Below are 19193 nucleotides of genomic sequence, written 5' to 3'. Positions count from 1 at the left end.
CACAGCTGTTTTCACTGCAACTGGTCAACCACTGGAAGCCTGCAAGTGGGACTTGAACATAACAGCATTGCCACCACTTGTGATTTCCAGCAATTGCTATTCAGAGACGTACACATCTGACAGAGGAGGAGGCAGAACATAGCGTTGTGGCTGATAGCTTTCTCCTCCGTGAATTTGCCTAATCCTCTTTCAAAGCCATCCAAGTCGGTGGCCATCACTACATCTCAAAGCATCAACCATGTCTCTCTGTGCCGCATTCATAGAAGGACATGTCAGGCACAGCGAAGGCAGGTTAAACAGTTGTGATTTGGTGCCCAGCTTTTCCGATAGAATGTTTTGGAGGTTGTGTGTATTTGCATTGGCAGGAGGTTCAGTCAGTTGGCTTTGTCTTGCTTGGCAGACATAAATTGCCACTGTAGCTGTGATAGCGCAAGCCAACTTTTCTGTTTCTGCAGCCATGGGGATCGAGGGAACTGGGCTTTAGAAAAGGGAGGAAAATCCCCAAATATCTGAAACATATAAGAAGATTAAAGAAGAGGAGAGACTGAAAACTGATTAAGGGGTATTATAGTTTAATGACTATTAAAGTCTTCCAAATGCAGCTGGATTTGACAAATGCAACCGAGGAGGTTTTTCTTCTTCTTCTTCTTCTTTTCCTCCAAAATTACAATAATTGCATAGGAGAATGCTCTTACATCAGTGCCGAAAAACGGTATCATCTGTAATTGGAGATTCAGAAGTATTAGCCATAGCCAATGAACTGTAAAGAGAGTTTGGGTGGATTTTTTAAAGTCCATGTTTCCAATGCATTTAATTATAATATATACTTGGGTAATTAGTACCTGTCACATCAAAAAATAGAGAGAAATTCAATGGCAATCACCCTCACCCAATAAGTGGACAATTGAGGTACATGGTTAAGGGTTGTTTTAATCCCATACACATGGAAATATGCTTGGATTGCTCAATTTGAGAAATAAGTCTATGAGCACCTGGTAGGGCTCTGAGCCATCCAGAGGGTCCAAAATGGACCACAAAGGCAAAGGCCATGGTGGTTCTTTGTGAGCTACAGGATCTGAACATCTGTGATTGTGGGCATCTGGCCTTATCCAAAGAGCAGACTTCCAGCCATGACCTTCTTTTTATAGATGGGAATGAAATGCTGCTAATCTGGTTGCTCCAGTTCTCAGCAGGTTAATGGGGTCCACTGGTAATCTGACATACTACTTTTCAAGGATTGTAACCAAATGTTTTAGGTGGAGGAAAGGAAGGGAGGCAAGCTGTATTGATCCATTACCTCCTATGCTGAAAGCCAGTGTGGATGAACATCAAGAGGTAAGAGGAACAGCGGGAATAAAGTTGGGATGGAAAGCTGAGGGACTGAAAGTTGAGGGTAACTGCTTTCTAGGAGTGCTGTGGCTAGATAGTCCATGCCAGTTCTTTCCTGGACATGTTCATGATGAGGACAGTTGACCAACCTGGCCTGTATATATTAGCTTATTAGCAACATCACAATTGTATATGTCGGCTGTAAAGTCATTCTATATCTTTAGGCACCAGTTGAAACATTTATTTTCCGCCAGGCCATTGACTTTTGGGTGGGATGTTTTAATTTTGTCTTTAAAAAAATATTATTGTCTTTTACATTTTTATCTGTTTTGCTTTATGCTGGTTTTATTGTATGTGCTTGTTTGTTTAAAGTCACTTTGGGTCACTTTTTTAAAAAAAATGTGACCAGTAAGTTTAAATGATAATGGTGATGTAGCTTTTATTCTGTACTATCATAGTTTTCATAGGAAGGAATATAGGTACAGCTGCCTTATACTGAAGCAGACAATTAATTCATCTAGTTCAATACTGTCTACACCATGGGTAGGCAAACTAAGGCCTGGGGGCTGGATCCGGCCCAATTGCCTTCTAAATCCAGCCTGTGGACAGTCCAGGAATGAGCGTGTTTTTACATGAGTAGAATGTGTCCTTTTATTTAAAATGTATCTCTGGGTTATTTGTGGGGCATAGGAATTCATTCATTATAGTCTGCCCCCCCCCCCCAAGGTCTGAGGGACAGTGGATTGGCCCCCTGCTGGAAAAGTTTGCTGACCCCTGGTCTACACTGAATGGCAGTGACTCTTCAAGGTTTCAGAGAGATCTTGCCTACCTAAAGCTAGGACTGGAGATCTGCATGCAGTGCAAATGTTCTTCATCTGAAATACTGGGATTTCCCAAGGATATGCTAAATATCTAAATATCTTCTTGACATATTGTTATATTTCAGTAGGATCTCATCTTGAGAATTTCACTTTCTCCACTTTAGGATTATTCAAATGCTGGAAACTAGATGATTCTTAGAAATCTGGAGCACAGAGAAGCCATCTTATCAATTTCTGTAAGTCCAGTCAATAACATTTTCAAATCCCCACTGCATCCATGGCTTCTAGTGCTGCTTAATAGCTATAAAACTATTGAAATGTCTGTTTGTGTACAATAAAAATCAACTATATATGTTGGAAAGTGGTTTGTTTGTCTATTTTGTCTTTCTGTTCTCCATAGGTTTAGCCTCCTCTCGAGATATCATCACCAACCTTGGCATACAGTTTTCTGAGCTGGGGTCATTGCTGATGTTTGGACACTGGCCACCATTTTAATTCAATATGGCAGATCTAAATGGGACTTTGGCATGACTTCATCAATATTTTGGCATGGGCACTCACTACCTCTGGAGGTTCCATCACTAGAAGTTTCCTGAGGTACAATTCTGAATCAAAATGCCAGACCAAAATGTGAAACAAACAAATCACACAGCCCGTTTAAAAATCACATTATCTTTGGGTTTCTACAAATTCCCTCTGGGCAGAAATCAAGGGATGCATATGTGAACCCATGCCCAGTGCCCACCCATGTGGCTTGCGGCTGCATGCATGAAGTTGGCCTGGGAAGCCAATGACACTAAAATCTAGCTTGATAAGTGGTTTGGCTGGATTGATCATGCTGCCAACAGATGAAACGTGCCAGTGCATTTCAGCAATATAGTGAAACCTATGAATATTAAGTATTGGCTAGTAAATATGGTACATAATCCTGGCAATGCTCAATATTTTAAATGCTCTGGTCTTGAAGCATTATCACATTGGGGACACACACACACACACACACACACACACACACACACACAGTATATTCTAGACAGTGCAAAGGCATGAAATGAAAACAGAAAAGAGCATATGAGAAGGTTATCATCCACAATGCAGAAAGCAAAGTTTCAAAATGGGTTTAGAAACACTAGATGCTTGCTAATTTTGGGGATGGGAGAGGGATTTCATAAACAAGAAGAACCACAGACTGGACAGGGTGAAAAGGTTGCCCATAACCAGACTTTTTGTTCCTGAAACAACCGGGACCATTACTGAACAACAGACAAAAGTGAATAAATGGTGGGCATCATTGCTTTGTTGCTGCTCCCCAGTTTAAGGATACTCTTGTCCTCCTTCTGCCCCATCTATATTTGACAAGTTTGCTTTCAGCAGATATGACAGGCACTGGTGGGGGTCACTGGCCCAGTTCCACATTTCCACACTTGGCTTGCTCCAAGTTCACTGGCCTGAACTAATATCTCCAAAGGAGGTCGTACTACTGAACATTATGAGTTTTTGCACATTAAACATGCATTGGTGGCTCCCCTCTGCTGATCTGACAGCTGTAGAAAAATAAAGAAAATTCAGTTTGAACTTTTTAAAAAGCAGGGGCTTAATTTATGTCCAGTACTTTTGTCCCCCAGTTTCTTTTTCATGTGCCAATTGCAAAGCTCAGGGGAGATAATAACATGGAGGGGTTTCTGCTCTCGGCTTCCACGTGCCTTTCTGAGCTCGTGTCTCAGGGGCTGAGCCAAATCTACAGCGGAGAGAAGAGTTTTCAGATGGAAATTGGATGAAACAATGCAATCATCTGTCTCACAATCTGCTTTTTTATATCTATCTCTCTCTCTAAATATCTATGAAGAAAGTATTTTTTTTTCCTCCCCCAAGGGAATTTTTTCTTTCAGAGGGTTTTGTATGAAAAGGGAGGCTCATGAATGCTGATGGAAAGGGACGGGCACCTTTGTGATTTCTGCGCAGTGACGATAAAACGATTTAATAAGATCAGAAAACACAGATGTTGCTTTGAGCATGTTTGATGTCTTTTTAAAATAGCTGGGAACAATTACTTTTTTCAGATCAACAATAGGAGCTCATGACAGACAAACTCGGGAACGTCCAATGAAGCTGAATGTTGGAAGTTTCAGGACAGACAAAATAAAGCACTTCTTCACACAGCGCATAGCTGATCTACGGAACTGGCTCCCTCAAGAGGCAGCGATGGCCACCCTCTTGGGTGATGACTTTAAAAGAGGGTCAGGCAAAATCATGGAGAATAAGGCTATCCGTGGCTGCTTGCAACAACAAATAGGTGCTGCCTCCACTATCAGAAGCAGTGGCTGGGAAACACAGGAAGAGAAAGGGCTGTTGTGATCATATTCTTTTTGTGAATTTTCCATGGGTTTCTGGTTGCCTAGCATGAGAACAGAGTGCTGGGCTGCATGGACCTTATGTTCTTAAGGGCTCTCCCAAACCTGGAGCTGCTATTGTAAAGGTAAAGGGACCCCTGACCATTAGGTCCAGTCGTGACCGACTCTGGGGTTGCGTCACTCATCTTGCTTTATTGGCCGAGGGAGCCGGCATACAGCTTCCGGGTCATGTGGCCAGCATGACTAAGCCACTTCTGGCGAACCAGAGCAGCACATGGAAACGCTGTTTACCTTCCCGCCAGAGCGGTACCTATTTATCTACTTGCACTTTGACGTGCTTTTGAACGGCTAGGTTGGCAGGAGCAGGGACCGAGCAACGGGAGCTCACCCCATGTGGGGATTCGAACCGCCGGCCTTCTGATCAGCAAGTACTAGGCTCTGTGGTTTAACACAGATCCCCACCCGCGACAAATCCTCTTAGAACTGCATACAATTTTTCCTCCCATCCTTCCTTCCAGTAAAACAAGAGGTTGGGAACGTCAGTCCTAGGGGCCAAATGTTGCCATGTACACATTTTTGTCTGATGCTTGGGACTCTCCCTAAGCCACACCCCATCTCCAGTCAGATGCTCTGTGCCCGGGCCATATCTCTTGTTGCCTTGTTTCACATCCTGCTTGAGTGTCCTTGCCTGGCTGGAATGGGCCCTTGAACTCTGATAATGACTCTTGCTTGCCTGGATGAAGGATAGAGAGGGGTGTGTGTTGAAAACTAACCGAATGAACAAAGGCAACATTTATATTCATTGCTTAGCTTCCACACTTGGTAGCTAAGAACTATTCCCTGTGTTGGTCTTTTCCTCCTCCCTCCCAACCCCTTTTCCTTTTGTGTTGTGTCTTTCAGAGCCTGAGGGCAGGGAATGTCTTCTTAGTATTCATCTTTGTAAGCTGATATGGTGGCTTTCATTTCCTCCCCTCTTCCATAGCGCCTTGAATATTGCATTGTTTGGGGGCATTCCAAGGGGAGGAAAAGCCATTAATCGCCCCCCCCCCACTTTTCTTTTCCCTATTCCCCCATTACAAAAGAAAGAAGAAGAAAAAAGGAACATGAGGAATTAAACAGATGGCAATTGAAGAAAGAGCGATGAAATGAACAAGTCTTCAAAAATAATGAAATGATTAACGGAGTAACAAAATGAACATAGGGGGAGAGAGAGAATGAGAGAGAATGCTCATATAGTGACAAACTTTGTCACCTTTCATAGTGCATCACATTCTCATGAACGTTGCCTTTGTTTGTATTTAATTTATTTCTTTGAAAGTTAATCCCTTTCCCTCAGTAGTGCTGGAGAGCCCATCTACACTGGCTCCCTCCCCACAAATGAGACAAAAACCTGTATAGCTGACACACCTCTAAGAAACCCATCTCCCCAGCCATTGCATGTGAACTGTATCTATGATGCTATTTGGAGGCTGTAGAGCTATGACCAAAAGGCTAGAATGCGGTTGGATAATCCTCACTTTCTCCTTCCCTGTAACAATCATACCTGATGCAAAACCAAACGCTCAGCTAAACACAGAACAGCTTTTTGCCAGCTTTTTTTTGTCCTTGTGCCTTTTCTCTAGTCCAAGACTACTCCTCTGCGGCCACCTGTTCACCCCTGTCGTTTGGTCCTCCTCCATCTTTGCAACACAAAAGCGTTTCAGAGCTATAAGTGAATAACAAAAGGTCATCAATCCACTCAACTGCCTTAACGACTCTCTGGGTGCCACTAATGTGAAGCGTCTTAACTTCCCTGTGGGGTGGTTCACCCTGGGTGATTGCGTCAGTGACCTCATTATATTCATGGCAGCCCATTATTTTATTATCATTTATTCATTAGGCTGGCACAACCTAATCCTTAACTTCTAGAACAGGTTATAAACAGTCTAGGGATGTTCTCGTCCAGTGGTAGGAGAAGGGCTCGTAACTGTCCAGCATATTTAATGTTAATATACTGAAAACAGTGTTGCTACTTTTACAAGGGCAAATAATATAGCTGATCCTTGTTTAACACATGAGATCTGCAACAAAATGTTGCAGCATGGAGTGCTCTCATTCAGGTTTCCAGTTGCAACATTCTATTGTCCACCCCATCTTTTCTTGCCTGGCCCTCAGTCTATCAGCATTCTGTGACCAATGAGTATTCTCATTTCTCCTTGAGCTGTTCTGGTTTTTTTTCTCCTTGGGATTCCTACCCCGTAAAGTTTTATTTTGTACTTCTGAGAATCCTTGGTGTTAACTCAAGCCTGCAGACGTGTGTGTGTGTGTGTGTGTGCGCGCGCGCACGTGTGGTGCTGTTTTGTCTACCCAAGAGCATAGATAGCATGACAGGGCGTCAGCGACACTCACTTGACCTTTGTTTGGTTATGCTGCTGCTTTATGGGAGGTAGGGAAGCAGGTGGCTCTGTGGTCTAAACCACTGAGCCTCTTGGGTTTGCCGATCGGAAGGTTGGCAGTTCGAATCCATGCAACAAGGTGAGCTCCCAGTGCTCTGTCTGAGCTTCTGACAACTTAGCAATTCGAAAGCACACCAGTGCAAGTAGATAAATAGGTACCGCTGTGTTGGGAAGGCAAACGGTGTTTCCATGTGCTCTGGCTTCCATCATAGTGTTCTATTGTGCCAGAAGCGGTTTAGGCATGCTGGTCACATGACCCAGAAAGCTGTCTATGGACAAATGCTGGCTCCCTTGGCCTGAAGCGAGAGGAGCACTGCACCTCATAGACACCTTTGACCGGACTTAATCTGCCCAGGGGTCATTTACCTTTACCTTACCTTTATGGGAGATAGAATGGATGGGGCAAGGAGGTGCCTAGGTCAGCGTGGTGCAAACACATCACTGGGAGTACTGGATTGGCTCTGCTCATGTTTGCACCATGCCTCATTCTCCACCTTCTGGTAAGCTGCAGCAGTGCAATTGACTGACTTGAGGTCAGGCGAGCATCGCTGCCCCGCCATGCTGGCTGCTACTGCCCACTTATATTTATTGTTACTAGACACGAGGTGTGTGGGCAGGGCCAAATGGAGGAGGGGGAGGAGAAGGCAGATGTCATTGTAATTGCCCAAGTGGTCTTGATCAATGTAGCATCACTATAGGGCATTGTGGGAATTGCAACAGTGGTTGCAGTACACTCATTGGAGTCCTGGTAAATGTGTCTCAGCGCAGTGGGGCCAGCCGTGGGGTCTTGTGTCTTCCTTTGAGATGAGAAGGAAAACGTTACTCTATCATATAGTTAGTAGGATGCTGTTTTGAAAAAGGTATCTGGACTTCTACTTTCTTTCTGGCTTTTTATGTGTCATTTATTTGTGAATTGCATTTATATTCCACCTTCTTCTCCAAGGAGCTGCAGGTGTTGTACATAGTTCTCCCCCTCCTCATTTAATCCCCACAATAACCTTGTGAGATAGGTTAGGCTGTGAGGTAGTGACTGGCAGTGAGCTTTATGGCTGAGTGGGGGTTTGAACCTTGCTCTCCCATGTCCTAGCCCAACATTTTAACCACTACAACACACTGGCTTTCAACAAACTTCTTAAATAAAGCCCATTCATTGTTTCCACACAAAATTTGCTACTCTGCAGTGTCTTTTTCTTCTTCTGTGGTGATCACTTGTAGCCAAGTAAGATTGTCTTCCATAAACTGGTTTTAACAGTGAGTCCATAAGTGACTGTGGAGGCCAATTCTGGATCCACACGTCCTTCCACAGTGGGAACATACCGTATTTTTTGCTCTATAAGACGCACCGACCATAAGACGCACCTAGTTTTAGAGAAGGAGAACAAGAAAAAAAATATTCTCTCCCTCTCTGCGCAGGGCCCCTTCAGCGAAGGGGCAGGAGAAACGGAGCCCCTTCCATTTCTCCTCCCGCTTCGCTGAAGGGGCGCTGCGCAGAGAGGAAAAGCTGCACAAGCGCCTCTCCAGCGAAGCGAAGCCAGGAGAGCAAGAGGGATCGGTGCGCACTGACCCCTCTAACTTTCCTGGCTTTAGCGAAAACAATGCGAAGCCATGGAGCCTGCATTTGCTCCATAACACACACACACACATTTCCCCTTACTTTTTAGGAGGAGAAAAGTGTGTCTTATAGAGCGAAAAATACGGTAGGTTTCCAGGCAGGAGTTGATCATGGTGAGGGTTTGCCAAGCATGCTTTTCTCTTAGCACATTTCTCCCTTTCATCCTGAGTTTGAACATTTTCCAAACCCATGACACCTTTGGTGAAGACTGTTCTCCAAGTGGAGCGCTTGCAGGCCAGTGTTTCCCAGTTGTTGGTGTTTATACTACATTTTTTAAGATTTGCCTTGAGAGAGTCTATAAGCCTCTTTTGTTGACCACCAGCATTGCGTTTTCCATTTTTAAGTTCGGAATAGAGTAGTTACTTTAAAATCTATACGGATGAACAAATGGAACAGAAGCACCTTCTGAATTACAAGAGAACTTTGTAAGTCACAGATGAATTGGAGCAGACCCCCCTAGCTGTATACATTTATTTATTTTTGGCAAAGTAAATGGAGAATCAGGTGATAAAGTGAAATCAACAGATGGGGAAATTGGGGAACAGCTAAAGGACAAACAAACAAAACAGCAAACAAATGGCAGTGGCAAACAAACTTTTGGAAGAAACAGATTTTAAAAGGCGTTTGCCAAATGAGCAAACTTTTCTTTCTCTTGCTGGGACATATGTAACCTGTTTTTCTGTCTGTTTTTGGATGCGAAGAAGTGAACACATGCTGGGCTTTAATAAATCTTGTTGCAGCCACAATAGGCAAAGACCAAACTTGATGCACGTTTGCTTAACTGACCAATAGCCTTTATTTCAACCTTGTTATCCTTAAGCTTTAAAATAAATGTTCGACTGAGCTGCTGGTGGAGGGCAACTAGGGAAATGTGCAGAGGAACAGAAAAATGGACTTTGCATTTCTGGACATCTTTCCTGCCTCCTCGTTTCCTCTGCAACGCCTTGCACCCACCAAATGTGCTGCTCCTGGGGGCTGGGGGATCTTTGTGAGTATTGTGGGATATAATGTGTTTGGGAGGCCACAGATGGAAGGAAATTGCTCCCTCCTTATTTGAATGGAGGAGCAACTTAAGGTCCAGTCCAGAAGGATTTTCTTGTGGGATCAGACCAAAGTTTGTCTAATCCAGAGTTTTGTTCCCCATCACAGCTCACCAGATGTTTCAGCAGTGGCACAAATTGCTTTTAGGTGATATAGGAATGCCCTTTAGTTTCCTGTAGGCTGTGTATGTTTGTACAGAAGCATATATTAAGGGTGTCCTGCAGCTTGGTGTGTACCCCAACTAACAAGACAAGTACAGTGGTGCCCCGCAAGACGAATGCCTCGCAAGACAGAAAACCCGCTAGACGAAAGGGTTTTCCATTTCTGAGCTGTTTTGCAAGATGAATTTCCCTATAGGCTTGCTTCGCAAGACGAAAACGTCTTGCGAGTGTTCCGATTTTTTTTTTGCTCCCCCCCTTTTTCTAAGCTGCTAAGCCGCTAATAGCCTTTTAGCCGCTAAGCCTTTAATAGCCGCTAATCCGCTAAGCCGCTAATAGCGCTAATCCACTAATAGGGTTGCTTCGCAAGACGAAAAAACCGCTAGACGAAGAGACTCACGGAACGGATTATTTTCGTCTTGCGAGGCACCACTGTCGCTGTGATTCCTGCATTGCATAGGGTTGGGCCCTTCCAACTCCAAAATGCAATGATTCTATGAAATAGGGGGGATTTGGGTCATTATCTTACATCACCAAATTGAATCATACCACGAAGACAGTAATGTCTGCCCTTGTGGGAGAACTGCTGCATCTGTATTTCTGAATTTTGGCTATATCCTGGCCTTTTTTCAGCGGGAACACACTGGAACTCAGTTCTAGCACCTCTCAGCTGGGTGCCATTGCCATTCTAAGAAAATGAGCAAGGTCTTCATGGTGAGTTCTGACATCTCTTATTCTAGAAAAATAGCACAGGCCATTTACTTTCTGAAAGGGTCAACCATGCCCACAATTTACACCCAGTTCTGGCAGAAAACAAAATGTTAGAGACATTTTCTTTTAAAAAAACAATCAAATAAATGTACTTTGAACCATTAGATCAATCTGCCTGACATTTATTTATTTGTTTATTTATTTAATTTATATATTTAATTTCATCAAAAGATCTCAGGGCGGTTCATGGAATGAAATGCATGATAAAACACAAGTAAATAATTAAGCCAAGACAACGAAACAATATCCCCCCCCCTTTGGGAGTTTTAGTCCACTCTGGAAGGGGCACCTCACATCTACTTATGTGAAAAGAGGGGCAAATATGATAGCAGTGTTTAAACTCTCCATTACAAACAATAGGAGCAAAACAGAGCTTCAGATTTAACAGAAAAGATTTGGACCTGAATAACAAATCAAATCAGAATGATGCAGAACAGAATGTCACAGATTGGGGTGCTTTCAAACACTACAGATACAAGATGAAGCTTGTTGCTTCACAACAAGCATCTCAAGGGCTTTCTCATCTAAACCCTGAAACATTGCCTGTGGAACATTTCACTGATCACAGAATTGGGTAGCATCAAATGATGGGTTGGGTCCAGACTTGGAGTGGACCCACAGTTAGTTGTGCTTAGAGTAGACCTACAGAAAAGCATGAGTGTCTTAAGGCTCACTGATTTCAGTGGTTCTGCTCTGGCCCATTATGTACAGAGTAATCTTAGCATCACAATGGTGGGTTAGAGCAAGTGCTCTGTTATCTTCTGGCAAGACTTAGGGTGCACTTAGACATGAGGATTATTGCATTAGTTTCCTGTAATAATTTCCTATAATGACGCTAATACTTCTGTCCTGCTTTCTAACGTTCTTTTATACTGCATTACCAGTTGCACTGTGGAACTGTGGCTTTTTGACCAATATACTGCCAGGTCACACTAAATTTCATTCATACCAGTGGGAATGATGTGACACACCAGCAGATGTCGTCGGACATCTCTCCGCTCCTCATATGCATGTGTGCTTCTCTTCTCCCATTATTTCCCCCTGAAAACTTTGGGAAATAATAGTATGCTGCCACATTACCCAAAATTTCATCCCATAATTTTACGGGTTAAAGGGGTTGCAAATGGATTTTTCCCCCCTGGAAGCAATTAGCATGGAAATAAGCACCAAATGTCCACTATATCTTGTTAGATTTCCAAAAGCGGTTTTTATTTTGTGTAAAAGATCACATAAAGCATGACAATTATCAGGTAAGGAAACAGGAAAATGTAGTCTTAGAGATGATCTTTATGTTCCCAACTGGATGGAAAATGCATTGGCCCTGTCCCAGGTCAAAAACGCCTTGATCACCAGTTACTCTACTTTTGTCATATTCTGCTGTTGGTTCTATGTTTCTACAGTCATACCTCAGAAGTTTAATGGAATCTGATCTGGAAGTTCATTCGACTTCCAAAACGTTTGGAAACCAAGGCGTGGCTTCCGAATGGCTGCAGGAAGCTCCTGCAACCAACTGGAATCCGTGGAACCCGCGTCAGACGTTCAGGTTCCAAAGAACGTTTGCAAACTGGGACACTCACTTGCATGTTTGTGGCATTCAGGAGCCAAAATGTTTGACTCACAAGGTGTTCAACTTCCAAGGTACGACTGTACTATGTTGTATACTATTCTGAGTGCTGCCTGTGCACACATCAGAGAATGTAGCATAAAAATTATATGTAAAAATAATTGAACAAATAAATTTCCAAAACAGAAAGGTTGCTTGTGGTAGAATCCAGCTCAGAAATCCGAACTAACAGTAAACAGCTTGGAGAGGTCCACACAGTATAACAGAAAGCCACTGTAGTTTGTGCACTGGTAACCTCAAGGCTGGATTACTGTAATGTGCTCTGTGTGGGGTTGCCCTTGGGTCTGGTTCAGAAGCTCCAGCTAGTGCTAGATGCAGTGGCCAGATTGCCGATGGGGGAATCTGGCTTGCAGCATGTGACACCATTGTTAAAGCAGCTGCACCGGCTGCCCATCTACCACTGAGCCAGGTTCAAAGTCCTTGTATTAATTTACAAAGCTTTGAACAAATTAGGTCCTGGGTACTGTCTGAACCCATATATTACAACTCGATCACTGAGATCACCTACAGGAGCATTGTTGGTCATTCCCCGAGTTGTCAGGGCTCAACAACAAAAAACCAAGGCTGGCTCTAGACACATCAAAAAAGTGTTTCAGGAAAACACACTGTAAACTTCATAAAGGGAAATCATGCTGGCAAAAGATGGGACTCCACAGCGCCATCTGGTGTCACAGTGGACCCTCCGGATACGAACTTAATTCGTTCTGGGGGTCCATATGAACCCTGAAAAGTCTGCAACATGAAGTGCCGCTTCTGCACACGTGCATAGCGTGATAGAGCGCTTCTGCGCATGCGCGCAGCGCACAGAGCGCTTCTGTGCATATGTGTGGTGAAACCCAGAAGTATACACTTCTGGGTTTGCCGCATTCGCAACCCAAAAGTTACGTTACCCGAAGGTAATGTAACCCGTGGGTCCACTGTAAAGCACTTTTTCTTTACGAATGTAGTTGAGTCCTGAGTATTTTGTTTCATTGGCCTCATCCTGTGGAATACTCTACCAATAGAGATCCAGCAGTCTCCTTCTGTTTCAACTTTCAAACGTCGACTTAAAACTTTTCTATTTCACCAGGCCCATGCAGGCAATTAAGAACCTATCATTTCATAATAGTTATCAAATTTTAATTGTATAATTTTATGTATGGTTGTTGTGAACTGCATTGATATTTTCTTTATGAATTAGCGGTACAGAAATAGTTTTAATAAAGAAAGAAAGCTATGAATAGCCGTGAAAATCATAGCAAGAAACAGAAGCATTTGGATATCAGCTTTTGATATTCCCTTGTAGCTTTCAGATTCAGCAAAGCTCTACACACACACCTATACATAGACTGAAAACATTATTCCAGATATAAACAATTTGGCAAGAGCAGTGGAGCCCTCTCATTGTATAGTCACATTAACACCCCCCCCCCGCCCGGGTCAGCATGATAAATTGCTAATTTTGGGCCATGCATTTAACAGAGCAGAACAAAACAATGACACCATGGAAAATCCGAAAGGTATCTGGGGGACTGAGTTTATATTTACATTTGGCACTCTCAGGAAGCAGTCACTAGGGTGGAAACACCACTGAAGAATATTAGGCTATAAATGCAGTACTCGGCTGTGTCTCAAATCCATAGATGCACTGTGGATTAAAAACAAGAATAAGCGTGTTGGGGAAAAACACTCCTTAGTTTTTAGATTTCCACAATTCTTCCTCATCTGGCTAGTTATTTCCTGTCGTTTTAGAGTTCTTACGTATTTGGAAATTTGGAAAGGTTGTTTGTTGCTTGGAAGCAACTACTAAATTTACAGAAATAGAAAATCTTGCCACTGCAGTTGTCATAGCCTAGAGCAAAAGTACTTGTACACCTCATCAAATCCCTTTTTGTATGTTACTGATCTGTAGAGGCAAATCAAGTTAACCCTATCCCAAAAGTCGTGCTGCTCCTCTTGACCCCACTGTGGTTGTTGGGCTGAGAATAACACATTCAGTGGGGAGCCTTTTTATGCAGGGAGGTGCAAAATGAGCCATTTAGAATCCAGGGCAACCTGTGCTTTAATCATAGAGAGAGCCTTCATGTATAAAGAAGGTTCCCCACTGCAGAAATTATTCCACAGCAGTAGAGTTAGGAGGACCAAATGTGACTTTGCAGGTGGGACTAAATCCCCCTTCAACACACTTCCCCTTCACACTCGAGCAATACATGAGGAGGGCTTAAAGAATCTGAAAGGCCCATTTGTTCAGCTAGGGGATGATCTATCTGAGACCTGGTCCTCACCAAGAAGTAGAACTGATTGATGAAGAGGAAGTACTGGGGACCTTGGGAGGAAGTGATCATGACCTCTTGGGTTTCATCATACAGAGGCAAGGGAAAGCTGAGTGTAGTTGGACATGCACTCTTGACTTAAAGAAAGGCCGATTTCAGAAAGCTTAAGGAGCTAGTGGGTGAGATCCCATGGTCAGAAATACAGTGGTACCTCAGGTTACAGATGCTTCAGGTTACAGACGCTTCAGGTTACAGACTCTGCTAACCCAAAAATAGTACCTCGGGTTAAGAACTTTGCTTCAGGATGAGAACAGAAATCCAGAACGAATTAAAAGCTCCAGAACGAATTAAGTTTTTAACCCGAGGTACCACTGTACTTAAAAAGAAGAGAGTCCAAGATGGAAGAGAGACTCCTCAAGGTGACAAATGCAGACAATTCCAACAGGAAGAAAACGTGGGAGACATATAAAGAAAACCAGTGTGGCTGCGTAAGGAGCTTACAAGGGAAGTAATAGTACTGCTCTGTTCTGCCTTGGTCAGACAACGCCTGGAGTACTGCATCCAGTTCAGGGTGCCACAGTTTAAGAGGGATATTGACAAGCTGGAATGTGTGCAGAGGAGGTACTATGAAAGGTACTATTCTTTTTCTTTGTATTTTGAGATACAAGCACCCCTCTTCAACACTACTTTTAGGTGTAGTTGAAGTGTCAATGAATCTTTTAGTAACCTCAGATTTGATTTGATTTTTGGAAAAAACATGCGAACCATTGCAGTGCACTGTGCACTGCTGCAATCCCATTAACACTTACTTAGGAGTAAGCCCCATTGAACTTAATAGAACTTACTTCTGAGATGACATTCTCCCTTGGTTAGGTTTTTTTTTAGTATGTTTTAGTATGTTAAAATACCATGTATATATAGTTTTCTATCCTGAGTGATCTAGGATCTGTAGGTATGGGATATAAATTCTGCAGTTAAACAAGGAAGCAAACATAAAATTTGAAAAATCTCAAGATGGAAAAATTGCAGATTGGGAAATGCTGACCTACACCCAACTGTTGACTTGCAATCAGTGCCAGTCAAAGCATATGCAAATCCTTGTGGATGGTCTAGTGAACGGAATGCTGTTTTCTTGACATGAATTAAATGCACACGGAATTAAATTCCCGTGCCCTTTGATTGTGATTAACATAGGCTCCCTTATCATTGAGTCCTTTATGGAATTAGAAGCACAGTGCTTCTTCTATAGACCTACACCAGCTCTCCTATGCTAGATTTTTGTTTTGTTTCACAATGGGTGAGATGCATTTAATTTATTGTAGGAAACTCTTAAAGATGCAGGATCTTTTAAGAGCCTTTTACAATAGACGTGAAGCACTTATTTAATCCCATTGAATGGGGACTAGATTTACTAGCTGAGCCAGACATGATTTTTGTTCAGGAGTCATCCTGGAGTACATCGAAGTTTAAAGAGCTTTTTAGAGAAACCGAGGCGAAACAAAAGAAGTAAATTTTGAGAAAGGACTTTGTCAAGAAGGTTTAGATGTTAAACACAGAGAGAAAAGCACGGTGGCTTGACTAAAATGAATGTTGGGGTTTGCCGAATCGCTGCCGATACTGCAAGAGATGCTAATGAAGCACTTTAAATGCAGGCCCGGTGTACAGAAAAGGGGCAATTTCATACGAAAGTGCAGCAAGGTTAGGGAATCAAAGAAGGTGCACTTCAGAGCTGCAAAAAACGACAACGCTCCATTGTAAGGCCTTTTTTTCTTCTGGCTTCAAACATGTTTTAAGTACACCATTTACTAACTTGTACAACCTAGATTGCTCACTGATTAAGAATTTATGACCAGAAACAAACCTGTTGGGGAGGATGGGGGCGGGGGGAGCAAAGTTTTGATCCTTACAGTCGCAACATAGCACAGTTTGAATGAACTTAACCTGGGCACTGTGGGGGGCGCACAATATGTTTTTTAAGCTCAGGGGCCTAGCGCTGGAGCTCAAATGGAATCTCGTCTTTCAGTAACAATTAAAACAAAAGCAAGGGGGAAGCGGTGGCTGGGGGTGGGTGGAGAGGAGAAATGTTGCAGACCATCTGTGACCCATCAACCTGCCACAATGCGGGCTGTTTCATTTTGGGTTTAATTTATCCACTTATTTCTGGATTGTGCCCCAATTGACCTTTTTAGCTCATGAGCTTCCCCCGCTCCCTCCCCATTTTTTCAAAAGCTCATATACACACACACACACACACACACACACACACACACACACACACACACTGCAGGGATGGTTACTGCAATCCTGCTCAGTGGACTGACTCTGCTGGTGAAGATGTCAATGGAGGTTGAAGCCCATCAGCCCCAGTTTGGCCAGGGTTGCCTTCGTGCCGTACTGTCCCCAATTCCCCAACAGTGCGGTCGGCTCTCACATTTTGCACCAGAGCAGCTCAGAACAGGGATGGGCAATTCCGCTGATTTCCATTTCTCATGTTTCTAGTCATAAGACCAGCTCACATCACCATTTGCTTTTTTAGTCATTATAACTGGTCAGCATTTTGATGTTTGTTACTAAAGGTGTTTTGAAAACAAGTGCTTGGTCCTGTAGCCTCTCCACCAATTCATTTTGGCAGGCAGAACACTTGCCTCCCATCCTTCCTTTGAGGAACTCTGAGCTTTTCACACATAGCTTGCCATGCCAGAAAAGTTATCCTGCGTGTATGTGTTAACCATTCTACCCAGTATACCTGAGGGAGCATTTCCACCCCCATAGTTCAGCCCGGACACTGAGGTCCAGCGCCTCAGAAGTGAGGTTGCAGGGAACCAGGCAGAGGACTTTCTTGGTAGTGGCGCCCACCCTGTGGAACGCCCTCCCATCAGATGTCAAAGAAATAAACAACTACCTGACATTTAGAAGACATCTGAAGGAAGCCCTGTTTAGGGAAGTTACACACACACACACACAAACACACACACACACAGTGTGTGTGTGTGTGTATATATATATATATATATGTGTGTGTGTGTGTGTGTGTGTATGCTTTTTTATTCTCTTGGGAGCTGCCCAGAGTTGCTGGGGAAACCCAGCCAGATGGTCAGGGTATAAATAAATAAATAAATAAATAAATAAATAAATAAATAATTATTATTCTCCACCAATAGATGAGAAAAGAAATTGCATCTGAAAATGATCAAAGTAGAGAGAAAATTTCACTGAAATTACACTGGGGTGCAATTCCTTTGTTGCTTTGACCTTGCTTTTGAAGTGAATGAGGAATGTTTGCAAGTGTTGTTTCTTCTATTCTATAAACCATCTTAACAGTGGCTTGCACTCTGCAGCCTTCCCAAGTGCCCATGCTTCAGCTTAAGCCCAAAGGAAGATATCACGTGGTAACTAACTCCACCCATGATCCCCGTCCCCTGTCCCGAAGATCAGGCTGCAGAGAAATAGTCACAAGCAAGGCACATACCACCTTAGGCTGCTTCACAATAAAGTTAAGCTCAGAATCACACACTTACTGAAATTCAAAAGTGCCCCAAGAATGAGGCAGAAAAATGGAAACCTGTTTTGGTGGAGTAAGTAGCCTTTTGAAAAATTGAAGGGCGGATTTTAGCACAGTACAGTGGTGCCCCGCAAGACGAATGCCTCGCAAGACGGAAAACCCGCTAGACGAAAGAGTTTTCCGTTTTGGAGGTGCTTCGCAAAACGAATTTCCTATGGGCTTGCTTCGCAAGATGACAATGTCTTGCGAGTTCCTGCTGGTTTTTTTTCCTCCCCCCCTTTTTCTAAGCCGCTAAGCTGCTTATCAGCTGATCCGATCAGCAGATAAGCCGCTAAAAGCTGCTAATAGCGCTAATAGCGCTAATCCGCTAATCTGTCAATGGGCTTGCTTCGCAAGACGAAAAAACCGCTAGACGAAGAGAATCACAGAACGGATTCTTTTCGTCTTGTGAGGCACCACTGTATTGGTAATAGGCATTGAAGTGAGGAATTGTGGATGGCCGAACCTGTGCAGTTTCAGAGAGCGAAGTGCAGCAGGAGTTTCTGTTGCTATTCTCCTCAGAGCTTTTCCTTTGGAGACTGAAGTTATCTGCAAAACGGCATTTATTGCACTCTTTGACTTTTTAGTTGTGTATTGCATGGAAACCTTTCTCTTGACTAGGAAATCACAGTTACAAGACAGTATGAGCTCTTAGAAAACAAAACAAAACACCTGGCCCACTTATTTTTGAAGATGTTAATGGTTCTACAATGATTTCTTTGTTGTTCATTTTTATTTAATTTACTTGTTTAATTCATTTTAAGCATGCTACATGCTCCCGTGGCGTCTCACAGTTCAGAAAGAAACCATGCAATCAGGCATTTAAAAATACCCAATACAATGGCAACCAGTGGTGTTTCAGTCGTGACAGCAATATTCCACATGGTCAGGCACATCATCACTCCCATGCTTGTGCCTGCATATCCTGCAGATGGGCTGGGATCCAAGGCACCTTCTCACAGTTACCCTGAAAGAGGTTTGGACTCCCGCCCCCATGAAAACATGCTCCTTCATGCCCCCAAACAGTAGAGAAGCATTTGGAGGTTAGTAGCACGTAAGGTTAAAGCCATGGTTTTCCCAGTAGTGATGTATGGAAGTGAGAGCTGGACCATAAAGAAGGCTGATCGCCGAAGAATTGATGCTTTTGAATTATGGTGCTGGAGGAGACTCTTGAGAGTCCCATGGACTGCAAGAAGATCAAGCCTCTCCATTCTTAAGGAAATCAGCCCTGAGTGCTCACTGGAAGGACAGATCGTGA

The 19193-nt window shown here is 43.3% G+C and overlaps 1 long non-coding RNA gene across 1 annotated transcript; it reads left to right on the top strand.

The window, feature by feature from the left end:
* The first annotated feature begins 1258 nt into the window (after window positions 1-1258).
* On the top strand, window positions 1259-2633 carry LOC310699505. Its single transcript, XR_014522120.1, has 3 exons — window positions 1259-1335; window positions 2315-2386; window positions 2551-2633. It is a non-coding gene; the product is annotated as an uncharacterized lncRNA (long non-coding RNA).
* The last annotated feature ends 16560 nt before the right edge of the window (window positions 2634-19193 follow it).

Source organism: Podarcis liolepis (genome assembly GCF_965112155.1).
Source record: "Podarcis liolepis genome assembly, chromosome: 1".
Classification (NCBI taxonomy): Eukaryota; Metazoa; Chordata; class Lepidosauria; order Squamata; family Lacertidae; genus Podarcis; species Podarcis liolepis.
Note: the sequence above shows the minus strand (reverse complement) of the source record. Positions and strands in the feature narration are given on the sequence as shown.